Consider the following 18,984-nt stretch of genomic DNA (forward strand, 5'->3'; position numbering starts at 1 on the left):
CTGTGAGGCCAAATCTCACTATGTTTATCCTTACTCCATTTGCTAGAGAATTCACATACTGCTCAGTAATTCACACAAATAGGCAACAGATTACAAAAATAATTCTCCAAATTCATACATTACTGTTAGTGATGGAGTAATGTCTGGCTACTTCCACCATTTCTAAAATGCATCCTCTTTGGAAAGGTAAGAACTATGCTTCTTAATTCCTGTAATTTGTTCTGCTCCTTCACCTGAAAGATAATGTGAATCCTGGGAATAAGTTTCTATTGCCAGAAACTAAGTCATTTCTGCACAATATTTTTAAAAAGAATATGTTTTATGACTAACTGGCAGAAAAGAGAATGAGGACTAAGTACCAAATAAAAACACCTAAAATTTCTAAGTATGACTTTAACTGTAACTGAAATAGAAGATAAAGATAGTAACCCCGATGTTCTAGTAAGCAAGGGCTTTGGACTGCCAGAGACCAAGGTTCAAATCCTGTGACGACTTTTAACCAACTGGGTGACTCTAGCAGGTTGTATAGTCTTTGTAAGATTGTTTACTTGTCCATAACATTGAGAACATAAGAGCCCAGGGTTGTAGAGATCGTTAAATGAGATAATATGCATGATGTTTCTGGCACAATTTCTAGGACACAGTGGTTCAGGAAGGACTAGTTCTTTTCTTGGAACTGCCTTATCCATCAAAAAGAAGTGTAAGATTTAATTCATTTTCTCCCAACCCCTAATACTTCAGTAAAGAGCCCTTTCCTTACCAAACCAAACTAAACCAAAACCAAAGAAAACACACACACACACACACACACACACACACACACACACACCAGAAACAAACACAACCAAATTCTCTGCTCTGTGCAGGAGGGCAGCCCTATTCTTTGGTGGTGGATGTTGATATCCACCTTAGGGTAGATAGAAGGGTTGTCAAGTTTTATATTTCCAAGGTTATTGGCAATCAATGTATCCAATCACCTTTAATTGCTTGGCCTTTCTCTTTCCTTGATAAAAGCAAATAAATGTCCCCGTGGGGATCTCTCTACACACACACACACACACCTTTCTCTTCAAAAATATCTTATTTGAAACTATTAGAAAAATTATTCTTCTTAAGGGATGGTAAAGCACGGGTCACTGTATGGAAGCACTCCATCTGAAAATAGTCTGAGGCAGAGAAACCAATGAGTGTAGCATGCACACATATATACATACCCAGGAGGAGCACAGACAAGCAGCATCTAAGTCGGCCTCGCTCCAGAGAATCATAGACGCTATCCAGCATGAAGGTCTGAGTGACTTAGCTGGGAAAAAATGTAGATAAAACATGCCACTGAGAGACAAAGTCATGCATAAAGACACTGTACTATGAGAGAGATTCAAGGTTTTGGAGATAAAAAGAAGTTAAGAATGACTGGAGAGACAAATTGTGAACAAGGTTGTGATCTCACATAATTTTGTTTAAATGTTTAAATTTATTTCAAAATCCACATCTCTTAACTGCAAAACTAAGTTGTAACATCAAAAGTAAATTAGTAAGGCAGATAATAACTAACTTATGAGGCAAAAGAACTGGAATCTGAATAATATACCTATTCAAGAAAATAATATGGGATATAATTATTTAAAAAATGTGGTATTGAGCAGAATCTACTACAATTCTATTAGGTTCAAATTCTTTGTAGGTAAAGAGAGACATACATTGTTACTTATATAATTTTATTTAAACTGTCCTCTTTTGTATATGTAAAATGTCCCCTGCTCTCCCCTTCTGATCTGTATCTTTCCCTTCTTTAAACTCCGTCAGGCACCCTCCTGCACAGACCTATGGGTATGTTCTTTCTACCTGAGCCTGACCCACCATTATGATTTGTGTGGTCCACAAATGCGGTGGGTAATTTTCTTTATTAATATACATCATGTCCATACATGAGGAGACTTCCTCAAGTGAGAGAAACTCTATGTATCTGGGAATTAACCTGGTAGGACATCTTCAGGGCCAGTTATTAATCTTCAGGGCCTTGCATGCCTATGGCCCCTGGAATGCATAATTTTAGTTGATCTGTTTTCTGGACACAAAGCACTTCTTCCCCTGTATATTTTCTTCACATATATATATATATTTATTTTCAATTTTATTCTAGATTCTATCCTAGGCACAGGAAGAGAGTTTCAATCAAAGGCATCATCCGGATAATTTCTAGTTTGAAATCTCATCTCTCTATGTGTCCTTTTCTATCCTGTGTTGCAGTTATTATAAACAAACATTGCAGTAAAAATGAACACAGATTTTGGAGACAGCCCCCCCTGGAGTGAAATTGAAGCTCAAACATTGATACATCTATGAATTTTCAATATGTGTTTAACCCCTCCAAATCTCAGTGTTCTTATTTTATAAATGGAAATACTAACACTGACTTTATGTCATCTGTTAAACAACATAAGGCACACAAACTGCCTCATCCATTGCATAGAAATAAGTCACAAATATTGGCTTTACCTTCCTCCTACTCACCTGAATACTTCTTGAGGGCAGCAGCCTTTTGTGGTTTGATCTAAATATTTTTAAAGCACTCTGCTGCATACTAAAATAGTGGAGATTCAATAAAAAGTAGAGATGAATAGCAAGATACACACACACACACACACACACACACACACACACAGGGAAGAATTAACTTAGTCACTGACAGTTTGGAATATATGGAAGGGCTAAGAGCAGGTGGAGGATGAGGAGAGAGAGAGAATGCGGGAGAGAGAGTGCGTGTCTCTGATGGGTACTGAGACTGAGATGTCAAATTAGGTCAAACTTCATCATTTGACCAAAGTTGGGTTTTATGTGTCATAATTTGAATAAGATTCTGAAATGCATTTTATTATTTGGTGGAGAGAAGAGGATTGAATTCCTTTCAGAACCAAGATCACAGTCTGGTTACAACCTCAAAACCAGATGTGCCTGTGGGACTTCTTTCAGGAGCCCATGCTGTTCTCAGCTGGATCACACGGCCCTGGGGGAGGGTATTTGGTATGGCATGATAGCAGGAAGTTTTACTTTGATCCTCAAACTGGTGACTTGTCTCAATTAGGAGATTCTGTCCTGATGTGCTCTAGTCACCCAAACTACACTCTCTCTAGAATTAATCATTTTCCCAGGTGCCCCTGATGCTATAGTTAAATATTTCCTGTGGCTATGGAAATCATATGGCACAGTAACTAATTACAGGTTATAATAATAAAAAGGGAATAGAGAAATAGCCCTAGAATAACTACTGAGCAGTCAGAATCAGGGGTGGACTTAAGCTAATTGGCTTCCTGACAGAGTTCTTCTTCAGGGTCTCCAGGTGGCCTTTTATTTTAATGAATGTTTGCTAAGATTAGAGGCTTCTTAAAGCCCCCAGCTACAGTGTGGAATGGCTGAAGAAAATAAACTTTTTAACAGGCCCGCAAGTTTCTGGACTCAAACAGAATGTCGTGTAAGAAAGTACAGAAGTTTTAATTATTTTACTTACTCAATTTCTCCTATAACTAGGGACAAGTGGCCTTAATGGGTAATATGAAGCTGATGCTCAGAAATGTTTGCTCTTCCCAGCAATTTTTAGGTTTTAGGCCAAGTGTCCCAATGCCTAAACCTGAGACTCTACCTATGATATCACACAGCCGATCATCAAGAAATGCTTATTGTTTTAATTACCTATGAAACTTATATTCAATTCTGTCATTGTTTTCGTTAATTTTCTATATTTGTTTTAATCATATAACTGGTCAAACACAGATATATAAAGCAGAGATCTTATCTTGAAGAACCCCTTATCCTCTGGTTGCCCTAATAATATATATTCAAAAAGTATCTAACAGCATATTCTGAACTAGATAAATTGTAGAAAGTAGTTATACAGAGCTAAGCACAGGCTGTGATTCTAAGGGACATTTTCTCAACGGACATGGCATTTAAGTGAATCTTTTAAATAAATGCAATTTAGATGAGTAGAAAAATGGAATAAATTTTGCTTACAAGCCTGGAATATATGTCTATTGATGCAGAATCTTGAATGGTGAAATGGGAGAGGTCAGTTTGGGTCCATTAGAGACTTCAACCTGGGAAGAAGACAGAAGTAAGAGTGGCCAATGTGGAATGTCAGACAAAGAAGGCTTCAATTTGAGTTCAATAGATTTTTATCCTGTGGGTAAAAGGGAGATATCGTCCATAGTTCATAGGAGAAACAACTTTGGAAGGTAATTCTGGCATGAATATGCTGATCATGAATTTGAATGAAGGGACTAAAGTTGGGGCTTCAGATTATATGAAGCCTCTAATGGTCCACAAGATGGCCCCATGGAGATCTAAATGAGGGAAGGACATAGCAATAAGAGAGGGATTCTTGATATGTAATAAAAGATAGCCTCTGTGCCTGCACTCTTATCAAGGGTTCGTGCTTTTTCTTGTTTTCTATGCTCATGAAGCTTTATGCATGTTGTGTAGATGATGGGCACTGATCAAATATTTTTAATGCAGAAAGAGAGATCAATTCAAAGAAAGGAGTATTGAGTTAAGGCAGGAGGACTTGGTTCTATGTTTTGGATTTATCACTTACTGGCCATGTAACCAAGAGAAAATGCAATACTCTTCTATGTGTTTATATCTTGGCTTCTCTTATCATTCAAATATAAATAATTTCCGCGCTACAGCTTCAATCCAAGTTTCTCCAAAATTCAAGACAATTACAGTTGCCTACTTTTTCTAACAGCTCCAGTCTGGTAACCACAGACATCTCAGAATTAATAGATCAAAAAAGAAAAAGAATAGTTCTCTCTCTTCCTTCTCATCACCACCAAAAGCCTACCTGTCCTCCTGTACTCTTTATCCTGAAATAGAAACTACTTTACCTCAAACCTTTTCTTTCTCAGAGGAATTTGTACCTCAAATAGTTGGGGAAAAATGAAATTTATATTAGAAGGCTAAAAATGATTAAAAACTGATTGGGGCCGGGTGCGGTGGTTCACGCCTGTAATCCCAGCACTTTGGGAGGCTGACGTGGGCAGATCATGAGGTCAGGAGATCAAGACCATCCTGGCTAACACACTGAAACCCTGTCTCTACTAACAATACAAAAAAATTAGCTGGGCGTGGTGGCAGGTGCCTGTAGTCCTAGCTACTTGGGAGGCTGAGTCAGGAGAATGTTGTGAATCTGGAAGGCGGAGCTTGCAGTGAGCTGAGATTGCACCACTGCACTCCAGCCTGGGTGACAAGGCGAGACTCCATCTCAAAAACAAACAAACAAACAAAAAATTGATTGGCTAACTCTTCCTAAGGCAACAATAATACTGCTGTAATCCAAATGTTTGTGTTTCCTCAATATTCATACATTGGAATATTAACCCCCAAGATAATATTAGGAGGCAGGGCCTTCTGAGAGGTGATTAGGTCTTGAGGGTGAAGCTCTCATGAAGGGGATTAGTGCCTTTTTGAAGGAGATCCCAGAGAGCTATCTTGCCCCTTCCGCCGTGTGAGGGCACAGCCAAAAGATGCCATCTATGAGGAAGCATGCCTTCACAGACACTAATATCACCTTGATCTTGAACTTCCCAGTCTCCAGAACCTTGAGGAATAAGTTTTTGCTATTTACACGTTACCTAGTTTAAGATATTTTATTTTATATCAGTCTGAACAAACTATGACAAATACCTTATATTCGGATGTCACTGTACAATCTATAAAATGTGTTTTCAAAGATCCCACGGCTTAATCATGACAAAATGATTAATTTTAATGATAAAATTGAGTCTGTAATGAGAGGTTATCAAGAAAAAAACAATGTTAGGGTTAGGAAAACCACCAAACATCAATTTTGCTTCAATATCCACATACCCAACTGCCTTTTTTTTAACTAAAAATATTCTGGACCTAATTACCTCATGTTTTTAATATCGTACAGCTGTTTCCTAAGCATGGACTTACAAAATATCAAAATATCACATGTATCCCATAAATAAGTATGACTCTTCTGTATCCATAAAAATTTTAGAAGAAAAAGAAGAAGGAATTTTTGTCTAATGTTCACTGTATCTACATGTGATTCATAAGTAAAAAGGTGCACAAACACACAGACATACACACCCTTATGCATAAGCAGCTGAAACAGGTACCTTCCAAACATAAAACTCCAGGAGGCCATATGACAGCATAGACTGAGGACACTAGGCATTGTCTTACGATTTAGGAAACTACATTCATTCTCTATATTTTCTTCTGCTATGTTTTCCATACTTTTTGCTTACAAATCTCAAAGCATCTGAACAATATCTGAGTCTGTATAATCTCAGGGATCACAAAATGAGAAATTTAATGGGGCACAAGATACAAAAGGAACAAAAAATTGAGTTCCCCTTTGAATGAATATAGACAATGCATTTTTGTCTGTTGTCGTAGACCCAGAGAAGAATGAATGCCTACAAAAATTTTGAGAAGTTGTTATTACCATATCTGTCCCCTGTTAGTGGTTACATGAAGAATTAGGCCAATTAGATTATGACCTCTCATATTATTTTTTAAAATTTATTTTAATGGCTTTATGATATAATTTTTATACCATAAATCTTACTACTAATTTCAAAGGTAAAATGCAATTTTTTAAATATGTTCACAAAATCTTTGCAACTAGTATCTCAATCTAATTTTATCTTGTGATTTTCAGTTCTAGGGTATTATAAATTATTTTTGTATTCTCTTTCTTAAATTGATTACTCTATAATTTTTAAGTTTTTAGCATAATTCTTGAGACCCTGGGCTCAGGTTTTTATAATTAGAAGTGCTTGTTAGAAAAGCAAATTCATGGGTTACACCCCCAGATATTGCAAGTTAATACATTTTGGATTGGTTCCAAATCACCATTTGTTTATTTGTTTTTACCAATAAACCTTAGGATAGCCAGGTGGTATTTCCGTGGATGCTTTAGCCAATTCTATTAAAAAGTCTCCCTGGGCACAAGAAAACACCCTTCCAAAGAATAAGAACATTTCTGCCTCTTAGCCTGAATTACCCATTTTTTGCATTTGGCCACAGAGCTGCCAAATATCTGCCATAAGACATTAGAAAAAAAGTCCCAAACGACAGAAATTAGAGAAAATTATTGAAAATGTGAAGTTTGCAGAACCTGTCTGACGTGGGGATGAATGAGAGGCCTAGGGTTTTGGCACAGGAAAATTCTGATGATTCATAGGGATAATGCCAGGCATTTGAGTCGTCAATTAGTTTTTTGCCAGGCTGTTTGCAAGGTAGAAGAAGGACCTCAATTACAATCCTATGGTCAGTGATTTACCAAGTAAAGTATGAACTCTGATCATACCATTGTGTGTGTGATACACACACACACACACACACATATCCATCAGTTTTAATAGGTTGCAAAAATATTTAGTCCACTCAGGATCCAGCCTGAGTGCATGATTCAGAAGCCCCTCACACATAGGACATACTTCGTGTTTTCCATACAGGACTTACGTGAATAAGCTGGGTTGAGCAGCATGTTGAGATGTTTCAGTAACTCATCCAGCTCTTGATCATGAGAGAGTGCTCATTAGCAGCTCTGTGAGGCTTTCATTTTTAGCAATTCCAGAAACTAAAGTCAAGAGAGGTGCATGAGACAAAGTGGGCGTGGCAAGCCTTACCATGGTTGGAGTCCTGTATTAGATTCCAGAAGACCTGGCTTTTCTACCTCCTACTCTGCAAGAAATGTTTACGGCTAACATGTATTACGAACTTTTACTCTAAAATCTCTGCACCATACTACCCTGCCTGACACATTAGAGGACTCAGTTGTCTTATCTGTCTATAGCTAAAATATACATTTGTTATTATAGTGTTATGATGGGCTCAAATAAAAAAGAATACATGAAAATGCTTACAAGATTATGTGATGCAATACAAAAACAACATGGTAAACATATATATATGCAAAGGCAAGCCAGGTTATGTGGAGAGAAGGATCCCTTCTACATGGTGCAGGCACCATTGAGTTCCATGGAAAGTGAGAATGTTGATCCAGAAATGTAGAAATCTTACATTTTAAAAGAAGCCAGAAATCTATAACTTTAATGTAAAATCTGAGTTTTAAATATTACCTCCCAAAAGTTATTCAGGTAAAACAACAAAATCTCTAGGTCTGGCTTGAGAGATCTGTACCAAATTTATGGGAAATCTTGGTATAAGGAGCCCTTGAACAGTAGGATGGAGGCTAATACGATTACATGAATTTGTGGAAGTCAGTTAAGCTCCTGGTGCTTCAACTGCCTAATCTGTAAAATGGTTATGACAACAGGAATTTGAGCCAAATGTTCTCTCAATGATTTTTACCCCCACCCAGTTCCAACTACAAAATCTTTGATTCTCATATTAATAGCAATGGTCTTTGTCTTTAGTATCCTACATTATGATTAAGGAGATAGAAAATAGATGAAAAAATGTGGAAAATTCTTTTACAGCAGCCTAGACAGCTACAAAAATGCCCCATTCCCTCCCAAATTAACATAGGTCTTTACTTGCCAAGGAAAGGAGTAATTAGAACATGGAAAGGGAAAATTCCAAAGAGGATTACTTGTTAGAGAACAGAAAGGACACAGAAAACTGAGACTCTAGATGAGGAAGTATTTGGCAAGAGCATTTCGATTGGGTAGATAAAAAAATGCTGGGTTTCATGGGTTGACTCTTTGATTATACAATAACCTTAAAGCAATGAAGTCTAGGGAGGTTATGATAGGTGTTTTCAAGTTTCCATAGAGCAGTAAAATGGGAAGAGAAATTAAATTTGTTCTTTCTAAACCTAGTGGTAAAATTAGCATCAGTGAGTGGAATATACTGGGTCCAGATTTGGTTGGATATTAGGATGCATTCTCAAAACTATTCAGTATGGACAAGCCTCCTTCAACAGGTGAAGAATGTCTTCCAGTGGAGATTTGTAAATAGTGTTTAAAGCAGCATTTGGTGGTAATATTACAAAATGGATTTTAACATTAGACATAGTGAGATGGGGAGACTGGAATAGGAATGAGAAGCTGGAGATGAGGCATCCTTGGCTTTTTCTGAGTTCATCCAGATGTCCTCATTTCAAATCAGAGTGCTTAGAAGAATATTATAAGCAGATTATTCTTAAAGCCTGTTCCAGCCCTGAGATTATCTTTAAAAATATTATATCTAGCATATACTGTAGGTCCAGTCACTGTGATAATTTATTAACATTCATTATATTATCTTACCTGTATCGCATCCCTCTGGGACATTTTAGAATTTACAGGTGAGAAAAGTGGAGGCTTGTATGACTATTATGAGGTTAGGTAAGCTGGTTAAGTGATGAAGTAGAATTTTTATTCTAGATGATTTTGACTTCAAAGTCTGTTAATCACTACATGTACTGCACACAGGAAGTGTGTGTTTCTGTGTGCCTACAAAACATAGTGTGCTCTTGGAGACTGCAAGAAACATGTGCCCCCAGGCAAAGAACAATATCTATGAGCAGAACAATATTTGTGAGCAGAACACCTAAAGGGAATATGTAAGATTGTCAGGTTCCCAACCTACCAGTGTAATTTCAGCTGGCTTCTGTGAGTTTATGGGAAAAATTAATTCAAGGGGCAAGGAAAAGGCACAATAGCAAGAAAGCAAAGGAAAAACATGAGAAAGATTTATTTTTGAAATACAATGATATGTATACAATTAATGCTCTGGGTTGCCTGCCCATGTGTAATGCAAGTCTCCTCTCAATGGAATAGAGTTTTCTCAGATTGAGCAGGCTGGACATATAAAACAATCCAATAATAAAAACACAATAAGGGTGACCTCTTCCAGAGCAGAGGGCAGTGCCTACAGTGCTATAAATTCCAATATCCAGTGCCTCCATATCACAGTAAGGCAGAGTGGCACTTTGTGATGAACCAGCAGCTCCACTTACCTCTTTATTCCCTACCCAGGATAGGAAAATGGAAATTAACAAGTCATATTGTTTCTTTCCATTCCAACCTGACTGCATTTTTCTAAATTAAAATGGACCCTGGGTAAGTAGAGGTCAGTCTAGCCTTCACACTTTCTTAATTATCAGCAAATCGACATCAAGCTGTCTCTGCTTCCAGCTCTTTTTACCAAATCAAGATGCTTGACGATACCATCAGTATGGGCCAGTGAAGTAGAGAATGCGTATATTCAATATCGGAGGACAGAGGGAAGAGGAAATTATTATTTAGCTCAGAATATTTATGTTATATGCATAATAGCACTGTAAATATAGTCTTCACTAGGATTAATGTTATACTATTTAACTCTAGAGATAATGGCTGTTCTGCACAAAACAATGAGACAACTGTGTTGTGTGTTTCTGTTTACTTAGAGGTTTTCACTCCTTCAGATATAGAAGTGTTACAAATCTGATAGCCTTTATGACACCTTATGGTACTGTCTCTTAGCTGGGTCTTTGTCTATGTTGATATTTTTTATGGCCCAGAATGTATATACCCTCTAGGGAGTTTGGGTAGATTTTCAGTGATAAATATAATTAAAAGTAAAAGGGAAGAAAGGCATTAGTAGAACAATTAATTGACAATTAAAACAGATCAGGAAAAATATAAGTTAAGCGTGGTTCAGCAGTATTTGCAAAAGACTTATGTCAAGAATATAGTAGGGACTGATTAAATTATTCATAGAGTTTGGCAACTAATTGGATGAGAAAAAGTTAAATTTGAAATGTACATCTATTTAAGATAGAGACACAAGAAAATGTTGATGAATCTGTAAATTACTTTTTATTGTAGTACTGCAAACGGTACAATTAAATATTAAGTGTGATTTTCAGGCTTGGCATGGTGGCTCACACCTGTAATCCTAGGATTTTGGGAGGACAAGGCAGATGGATTGTTTGAGCTCAGGAGTTTGAGACCAGCCTGGGCAACATGGTGAAACCCCGTCTCTGCAAAAGACACAAAAACTAGTTGGGCGTGGTGGTGCCTGCCTGTAGTCCCAGCTACTCAGGAGGCTGAGATGGGAGACCACTTGAACCTGGGAGGTCAAGGCTGCACTGAGCTTAGATTATGCCACTGCCCTCCAGCCTGGGTAACAAAGTGCCACCTGATTAAAAAAAATAAAAATTGTTTTAGGACCACAATATAAGCACAATTAAACTTTATAATTGAGACAAATGTAGATTCACAGCATTTGTAAGAAATAATAAAAAGATTACATATAAACAGTTTTCTGAAAGGTAATATTTTGTAAAATGATAGATCACAAGAACAATATTGACATTAACACAGTTTAGATACAGAACAGCTCCATCACCATAAGAATTCCTCATTTGCTCTCTGATAGCCACAAACAATTTCCTTTGAACATTTATGTACAAGTTTTCATGTGATGGTATATTTTTGTTTTTCTGGAATAAATGTCCAAAGATGCCTTTAGCTTTTATTGCACTGCATGGTAATTAGACGTTTAGTTCTATAAGAAATTGCAAAACTGTTTTCCAGAGTGGCTGACCATTTTACATTTCCATCTGTAATCTATGAATGACCCAGTTTCTCTACAATCTGGCTAGTATTTGTGGTTGCCACTTTTTAATTTTATTTTTTTAGCTATTCAGATATGTATGTGTGATATCCCATTGTGGTTTCAATTTGCATTTCTCTGGTGGCTAATGATGTTGAACATCTTCCTATGTACTTATGTGCCATCTGTAATTACATCTTTGGCAAAATGCCTGTTTATGTCTTTTGCCCATATTCTAATTGGATTGATTTTTTTTTCACTAATAATTTTATTTATTTATTTTTTTGAGATGGAGTTTCACTCTGTTGCCAGATCAGAGTGGTGTAGTAGTTTGATCTCGGCTCACTGCAACCTCTGCCTCCCAGGTTCAAGCAATTCTCCTGCCTCAGCCTCCCAAGTAGCTGGGAATACAGGCACATACCACCAAGCCCAGCTAATTTTTGTATTTTTAATAGAGACGGAATTTCACTATGTTGGCCAGGATGGTCTCAATCTCTTGACCTCGTGCTCTGCCCACCTCGGCCTCCCAAAGTGCTGGGATTACAGTCATGAGCCATCATACCTGGCCTTCACTGTTAAGTTTTAAGAGGCCTGTATACATTCCAGATACTAGTACTTTGTTGGCTATGTGGCTGGCAAATACCTTCTTTTTTTTATTATTATACTTTAAGTTTTAGGGTACATGTGCACAATGTGCAGGTTTGTTACATATGTATCCATGTGCCATGTTGGTGTGCTGCACCCATTAGCTCGTCATTTAGCATTCAGTATATCTCCTAATGCTGTCCCTCCTCCCTACCCCCGACCTGACAACAGTCCCCGGTGTGTGATGTTCCCCTTCCTGTGTCCATGTGTTCTCATTGTTCAATTCCCACCTATGAGTGAGAACATGCGGTGTTTGGTTTTTTGTCCTTGCGATAGTTTACTGAGAATGATGGTTTCCAGTTTCATCCATGTCCCTACAAAGGACATGAACTCAACCTATTTTACGGCTGCGTAGTATTCCAGGGTGTATATGTGCCACATTTTCTTAATGCAGTTTATCATTGTTGGACATTTGGGTTGGTTCTAAGAATTTGCTATTGTGAATAGTGCCACAATAAACATATGTGTGCATGTGTCTTTATAACAGCATGATTTATAGTCCTTTGGGTATATACCCAGTAATGGGATGGCTGGGTCAAATGGTATTTCTAGTTCTAGATCCCTGAGGAATCGCCACACTGACTTCCACAATGGTTGAACTAGTTTACAGTCCCACCAACAGTGTAAAAGTGTTCCTATTTCTGCACATCCTCTCCAGCACCTGTTGTTTCCTGACTTTTTAATGATGGCCATTCTAACTGGTGTGAGATGGTATCTCATTGTGGTTTTGATTTGCATTTCTCTGATGGCCAGTGATGATGAGCATTTTTTCATGTGTTTTTTGACTGCACAAATGTCTTCTTTTGAGAAGTGTCTGTTCATGTCCTTTGCCTACTTTTTGATGGGGTTGTTTGTTTTTTTCTTGTAAATTTGTTTGAGTTCGTTGTAGATTCTGGATATTAGCCCTTTGTCAGATGAGTAGGTTGCGAAAATTTTCTCCCATTCTGTAGGTTGCCTGTTCACTCTGATGGTAGTTTCTTTTGCTGTGCAGAAGCTCTTTAGTTTAATGAGATCCCATTTGTCAATTTTGGCTTTTGTTGCCATTGCTTTTGGTGTTTTAGACATGAAGTCCTTGCCCATGCCTATGTCCTGAATGGTATTGCCTAGGTTTTCTTCTAGGGTTTTTCTGGTTTTAGGTCTAACATGTAAGTCTTTAATCCATCTTGAATTGATTTTTGTATAAGGTGTAAGGAAGGGATCCAGTTTCAGTTTTTTACATATGGCTAACCAGTTTTCCCAGCACCATTTATTAAATAGGGAATCCTTATCCCATTGCTTGTTGTTGTCAGGTTTGTCAAAGATCAGATAGTTGTAGATATGTGGCATTATTTCTGAGGGCTCTGTTCCGTTCCATTGATCTATGTCTCTGTTGTGGTACCAGTATCATGCTGTTTTGGTTACTGTAGCCTTGTAGTATAATTTGAAGTCAGGTAGCATGATGCCTCCAGCTTTGTTCTTTTGGCTTAGGATTGACTTGGTGATGTGGGCTCTTTTTTGGTTCCATATGAACTTTAAAGTAGTTTTTTTCCAATTCTGTGAAGAAAGTCATTGGTAGCTTGATGGGGATGGCATTGAATCTATAAATTACCTTGGGCAGTATGGCCATTTTCACGATATTGATTCTTCCAACCCATGAGCATGGAATGTTCTTCCATTTGTTTGTATCCTCTTTTATTTCATTGAGCAGTGGTTTGTAGTTCTCCTTGAAGAGGTCCTTCACATCCCTTGTAAGTTGGATTCCTAGGTATCTGATTCTCTTTGAAGCAATTGTGAATGGGAGTTCACTCATGATTTGGCTCTCTGTTTGTCTGCTATTGGTGTACAAGAATGCTTGTGATTTTTGCACATTGATTTTGTATCCTGAGACTTTGCTGAAGTTGCTTATCAGCTTAAGGAGATTTTGGGCCGAGACAATCGGGTTTTCTAGATATACAATCATGTCATCTGCAAACAGGGACAATTTGACTTCCTCTTTTCCTAATTGAATACCCTTTATTTCCTTCTCCTGCCTGATTGCCCTGGCCAGAACTTCCAGCACTATGTTGAATAGGAGTGGTGAGAAAGGGCATCCCTGTCTTGTGCCAGTTTTCAAAGGGAATGCTTCCAGTTTTTGCCCATTCAGTATGATATTGGCTGTGGATTTGTCATAGATAGCTCTTATTATTTTGAGATACATCCCATCAGTATCTAATTTATTGAGGGTTTTTAGCATGAAGCATTGTTGAATTTTGTCAAAGGCTTTTTCTGCATCTGTCGAGATAATCATGTGGTTTTTGTCTTTTGTTCTGTTTATATGCTGGATTACATTTACTGATTCGCGTATGTTGAACCAGCCTTGTATCCCAGGGATGAAGCCCACTTGATCATGGTGGATAAGCTTTTTGACGTGCTGCTGGATTCAGTTTGCCAGTATTTTATTGAGGATTTTTGCATCAATGTTCATGAAGGATATTGGTCTGAAATTCTCTTTTTTGGTTGTGTCTCTGCCAGGCTTTGGTATCAGGATGATGCTGGCCTCATAAAATGAGTTAGGGAGGATTCCCTCTTTTTCTATCAATTGGAATAGTTTCAGAAGGAATGGTACCAGTTCCTCCTTGTACCTCTGGTTGCATTCGGCTGTGAATCCATCAGGTCCTGGACTCTTTTTGGTTGGTAAGCTATTGATTATTGCCACAATTTCAGAGCCTGTTATTGGTCTATTCAGAGATTCAACTTCTTCCTGGTTTAGTCTTGGGAGGGTGTATTTGTCGAGAAATTTGTCCTTTTCTTCTAGATTTTCTATTTTATTTGCGTAGAGGTGTTTGTAATATTCTCTGATGGTAGGTTGTATTTCTGTGGATCGATGGTGATATCCCCTTTATCATTTTTTATTGCATCTATTTGATTCTTCTCTCTTTTCTTCTTTATTAGTCTTGCTAGCAGTCTGTCAATTTTGTTGATCTTTTCAAAAAACCAGCTCCTGGATTCGCTGATTTTTTGAAGGGTTTTTTGTGTCTCTATTTCCTTCAGTTCTGCTCTGATTTTAGTTATTTCTTGCCTTCTGCTAGTTTTGAATGTGTTTGCTCTTGCTTCTGTAATTCTTTTAATTGTGATGTTAGGGTGTCAATTTTGGATCTTTCCTGCTTTCTCTTGTGGGCATTTAGTGCTATAAATTTCCCTCTACACACTGCTTTGAATGTGTCCCAGAGATTCTGGTATGTTTTGTCTTTGTTCTCATTGGTTTCAAAGAACATCTTTATTTCTGCCTTCATTTCATTATGTACCCAATAGTCATTCAGGAGCAGGTTGTTCAGTTTCCATGTAGTGGAGCGGTTTTGAATGAGTTTCTTAGTCCTTAGTTCTAGTTTGATTGCACTGTGGTCTGAGAGACAGTTTGTTATAATTTCTGTTCTTTTACATTTGCTGAGGAGAGCTTTACTTCCAACTATGTGGTCAATTTTGGAATAGGTGTGGTGTGGAGCTGAAAAAAATGTATATTCTGTTGATTTGAGTTCTGTAGATGTCTATTATGTCCGCTTAGTGCAGATCTGAGTTCAATTCCTGGGTATCCTTGTACAAATATATTCTTTCAATCCGTAATGTGTCTTTTCATCCTTTTCCCAGAACCTTTTCAAGATCAAAACTGTTATTTTTTTTATTTAATAAACATTAAAAATGTAGAACAGCTTTGAGTTCAGAGGAAAATTGTAATAGTGGTACATATTTTCTGTACCCATTTCTCCCCTGATATTGACACCTCACTTCACTATGGTATATCTATTGTAATTAATAAACCAATACTAATACATTGTTATCAACTAGCACTTGTACTCTATTCAAATGTCCTTAGTATTTACTTTATGTCCTTTTTCTCTTTCAGAATCCCATTCTGATGTCACATTTTATTTTGTCCTCATGTCTCTTTAGCTTCTTGTTGACTATGACATTTAGACTTTCCTTGTTTTTGTATTTATTTATTTATTTGAGAAAGAGTCTGTATCTGTCACCCAGGCTGAAGGGCAGTGGCATTGTTGGTTCATTGTAACCTCTGCCTCCAGAGTTCAAGCGATCCTCCCACCTTAGCCTCCTGAATACCTGGAAATACAGGCACACACCACCATGCTCTGCTAATTTTTATATTTTTGTAGCGATGGGGGACTCACTATATTGCCCAGGTTGCTCTTGAACTCTTGAGTTCAAGTGATCCTCTTGTCTTGTGCTCCAAAATGCTGGAATTACTGGTGTGAGCCACAGCACCCCAGCCAGACTTTTCCTGTTTTTGGTGACTATGGTAGTTTGAAGAAATCTAGTCAGGTATTATGAATGCTTAATTGAGATTTGACGTATTTTTTCTGCATCTTCTGTTGTGTTTATGTGTTTTGGAGGGGAAGACCACAGAAATAAAGTGTTGTTTTCCTATCACATCACATCATGAGTAAATATGATCAATATGGCTTACCAAAGTCAATATGAACCTTGGTCATCAGGCTGAGTTGGTGTTTATTGGGTTTCCCTATTATAAAGTTACTCTCCTCACTCACAAAGGAAGTCACTATGTGCAGACTGCACTTAAGGAGGGAAGAGTTATGTTCAACCTCCCTGATGATAGAATATCTCCACGTGTTAATTAAAATTATTCTGTACAGGAGATTTAAAATATGTTATTTTATCACTTTTTCCCTTTATAAGCTATGCTTTTGTTGTCATGTCTAAGAATGATTTTCCTAGCTGAGGTCCCATCGATTTTCTCCAATGATTGTTTTCTTAAAGTATTATAATATTTCATTTAAGTCTGTTATTCATTTTGAGTTATTCTTATTTAAGATATGACGTTTAAGTTAGGTTTATATTTTCAGCCTGTTCATGTCCCATTGTTTCAACATCATTTGTTAAAAAGGCTATCCTTCCTCTATTGAATTCCTCTATTGAATTCCTTTCATCAAAATCTAATTGGACCTTCTTGTGTGTGAATATATAAGGGTTTTCTCTTCTGTTCCGTTAATCTATTTGTCTATACTTCTACAAAAAGGCCACCCTCTGGACACTTCCTTGATTACTGTAGCTATCTGGGAGGCTTTAATACTGGATATAATAATTTAATAATTAGTAATGCTTCTTATTTCTCCAATGTTATCCTTTTTATTTTTTGTAGTAGTAGAAGTAGTAATTTTAGAGACAGAGTCTCCTTATGTCATCTAGATTGGGATGCAGAGGCACAATCATAGTTTATTGTAACCTCAAAATTCTAGGTTCAAACTCCTTGGCTCAAGCAATCCTTCTATCTCAGCCTCCTGAGTAACTAACTACAGACATATACAACCATAACAGTCTATCACTTTATCCTTTTTTAAAGATTCTTTTAAGCATGCTAGGACCTGAATCTTTCCACATAGACTTTAGAATAAGCTACCCTAAACCTACCAAAAATGCTAGGATTTTCGTATCAATTGAATTAAACCTAGAGATCAGTTTAGAGAAGAATTGACGTATTTACTAAATTAAGTCTTCTAATCCATGAACATGGTATGTGTCTCCATTTATTTAAGTCTATTTTGACTTGAGAAGGCTTTTCTTGGAGATTTTGTTGTCTGCATGTGTTGGCACTTTTGTGCTGGAAGCTTTTAAAACATCTTGTCCAGGATATATAAGATAGAACAAGGAGTAAGAGGACACATCACTATGTCATTCCTCAAGTTCTGGGTTATTTGGGCAATATGCCTTTTTATCCCAACTTTCAGAGTATTCTTCTGCTTGTTATTGTGCTATTCCTGGCATTTTAGGTGTAAGAAAGTGGACCTGGAAGTAATAAGTTATTCTGCACCCATTAGTTCATTACATTAGGTATACTCTAATTGTCCCCCCCCCCCCACCCCCACCCCACAAAACCCGGAAGTCCATGAGTTCTCATTGTTCAATTCCCACCTATGAGTGAGAACATGCGGTGTTTGGTTTTTTGTCCTTGCGATAGTTTACTGAGAATGATGTTTTCCAGTTTCATCCATGTCCCTACAAAGGACACGAACTCATCATTTTTTATGGCTGCATAGTATTCCATGGTGTATATGTGCCACATTTTCTTAATCCAGTCTATTGTTGTTGGACATTTGGGTTGGTTCCAACTCTTTGCTATTGTGAATAGTGCCGCAATAAACATATGTGTGCATGTGTCTTTATAGCAGCATGATTTATAGTCCTTTGGGTATATACCCAGTAATGGGATGGCTGGGTCAAATGGTATTTCTAGTTCGAGATCCCTGAGGAATCACCACACTGACTTCCACAATGGTTGAACTAGTTTACAGTCCCACCAACAGTGTAAAAGTGTTCCTATTTCTCCACATCCTCTCCAGCACCTGTTGTTTCCTGATTTTTTAATGATGGCCATTCTAACTGGTGTGAGATGGTATCTCACTGTGGTTTTGATTTGCATTTCTCTGATGGCCAGTGATGATGAGCATTTCTTCATGTGTTTTCTGGCTGCATAAATGTCTTCTTTTGAGAAGTGTCTGTTCATGTCCTCTGCCCACTTTTTGATGGGGTTGTTTGTTTTTTTCTTGTAAATTTGTTTGAGTTCATTGTAGATTCTGGATATTAGCCCTTTGTCAGATGAGTAGGTTGCAAAAATTTTCTCCCATTCTGTAGGTTGCCTGTTCACTCTGATGATAGTTTCTTTTGCTGTGCAGAAGCTCTTTAGTTTAATGAGATCCCATTTGTCGATTTTGGCTTTTGTTGCCATTGCTTTTGGTGTTTTAGACATGAAGTCCTTGCCCACGCCTATGTCCTGAATGGTATTGCCTAGGTTTTCTTGTAGGATTTTAATGGTTTTAGGTCTAACAT

This window comes from Hylobates moloch, unplaced genomic scaffold (genome assembly GCF_009828535.3).
Source record: "Hylobates moloch isolate HMO894 unplaced genomic scaffold, HMol_V3 SCAFFOLD_3, whole genome shotgun sequence".
Classification (NCBI taxonomy): domain Eukaryota; kingdom Metazoa; phylum Chordata; class Mammalia; order Primates; family Hylobatidae; genus Hylobates; species Hylobates moloch.